At 41.2% G+C, this 2,314-nt stretch overlaps 1 pseudogene; it reads right to left on the reverse strand.

Annotated features, from left to right (window-relative positions):
* Window positions 1-1,433: 1,433 nt before the first annotated feature.
* LOC133752848 (nuclear transport factor 2-like) lies at window positions 1,434-1,950 on the reverse strand (annotated as a pseudogene).
* Window positions 1,951-2,314: the final 364 nt, after the last annotated feature.

Here is a 2,314-nt window from a genome sequence, read left to right on the forward strand (position 1 = left end):
TGCAAGAGTATTTTGAGAAAGTTAGCCAAAGCCTTAAAAGAAAACACCTAGGAAAATCTTCATCAGAGAGTTCTTCGCGTCAATGCTCTTGCTCATTCTTATCCTCACATGAGCAATTTTGTGAGAGTTTTGTTGGGAAATTGTTAGGCATCCACTTTATGACCCTGATTTGGCTCATTCTGACATCTTTTTTGTTTCTTAAACTCGAAAAAAACCTTTCAAGGGCACCTATTTTCTTCAGTTAATAAAGTAAAAAAGACTACATTGAGATGGTTAAGTTTCCAGGACTTAGTTCCTTAAAGATGGATGGAATGGCTTGTGTCACCACTTACCAAAATATGTTGCACTTGATAGAGTTTATGTTGGGAAGTGAAATTTGTATTTTTAATTTTCATCTTTTAATTTCATTTTCCATGAACCTTTTAAGTATCCTCATATTCTAATGTTGTATGTATGTGTGTGTGTGTATATATATATATATATATATATATATATAGTCTATCTCTAAAATTGCTATTCCAATATCTCTTTCTTTTTTTGAAGTTTCTCTATATACACATTTATTTGCTATTGAAAATTGAAACAACACATCAAAAATTTCCTTTGACTTAAATGCAAACTTTTGAAAACCAGAATATCTAATAATTTGCCCTAACTATTATGTTCTAGCAAAAATGCCCAATGTGGTCTTTACCTTCCTTTCCCACAAGTTAGTTTTCATGTCAATTCTTGGTGCTGGGTTTCATCTCATTGACTTCAGTCTTCCAAAACACATAGGAATACTTGAAAGTTACTGGTCTTTCTTCCCTGGGTCAAATGAAAAGAACAGAAGTATATTGTAAGTCACTCAGATACATTCAGACTACAGAGTCCATATAAATTACTGGTATCAAGGTAGGAAGAGAAAGACATCACAACTCATATAGTAGACTGTCAAAATTACTGGTATACAAATCTATCTTAACATAGACCAGCTTTCTCTACTACATAACAATTATAAGCAAGAACAGTATAAGAATAAGGCTTATGCTTAAATTGATTCTTTGTAATGATCCATTCTATCCTAGCATTCTCAGAAGGATCCCATCCATAGTCTAGGCAGTACCTGCAGAGACATCTGAATGGCTCACTTCTTGATTCACTCTGAACTCCCTTAAGACCAGTGTCTCTGTGTTCTCTGTATTCTTTTTCTGTATTTTCAAACTGTTAAGAAAAGTTTCGTGCTGTTATTGTATCATGAGGCCTTGAAACACCTGAACAAATCAATATCTGGGCGGTGAGGCAGCTGCTTTCTTCTTCACTTCGTTGGGCTCCTAGAGCAACTTATCAGTAGGTTATAAAAGGACAACCTTTTGCATTATTTAAATCTTTCCAAGACATGTGCTGGTACACTGCAAACTTCTGTCAGATGCAACCAGTCTAGAGTCCAAACATCATGCACAATGCCTTGGTGGCAGCAGCACGCTGCGCCCACTCCCATGGTAGTGTTGCTTGTTTCTGTATACCTGGAGCATCTGGAGGAGTGTGAACAGTAGCAGGAAGAGGAGGGAGGGGGAAGTAGCATCGAGAGCCTGGCTGGGAGGAAGTCCACCAGAGTTTTGCAGGGCGAGCCTGAACGTGTCATTGGTGCAAACCCAAGTGCACTGGTGTTCTTTCACAGGAACATCTGGTGGAAGCCCAGGATAGGGTCTTCATCAGCCTTGAGCTGGCCCACAACCATGCTGATGACACAGCTACCTGTCATGGGCTGATGGTCTTGCATCGTGAGGCCGTGCTAGATTTTCTGGAAGGGAACTCTAGATAACTTCTCCACAATGGCAGCTTTCTCTTCGAACTGCTGTCCTTCCCATGCAAGGCATGATGCATCAATGTAAATAGTGCTTACTTGAGTCCTGCCATTATCAAACAACTGGTAGATCCAATCTGCTCCTAAACTGGCTTGTCTCCCATTCTGGAGTATCACCTGGCCTCATCGAGACTGCAGGGACTGGTAGGATGGCGGCAACCCAGTGTGGTGGTCTGTTCTGTGTTCTCTTCCTTCCTTCTTTCCCCCCTCCCTCCCTCCCTCCCTCCCTTCTCCTTCCTACCTTCCTTCTTTCCCTCCTTCCTTTCTTATATTTATTTATTTACTTGAAAGAGTTACAGAGAGGCAGAGGCAGAGACAGAGAGATAGGTCTTCCATCTGCTGGTTCACTCCTCAAATGGCCACAACAGCTCAAGCTGAGCCGATCCAAAGCCAGAAACCAGGAGTTTCTTCCAGGTCTCCCACACGGGTGCAGGGGCCCAAGGACTTGGGCCATCTTCCACTGCTTTC

This window comes from Lepus europaeus, chromosome X, assembly GCF_033115175.1.
Source record: "Lepus europaeus isolate LE1 chromosome X, mLepTim1.pri, whole genome shotgun sequence".
NCBI classification, from domain to species: Eukaryota; Metazoa; Chordata; class Mammalia; order Lagomorpha; family Leporidae; genus Lepus; species Lepus europaeus.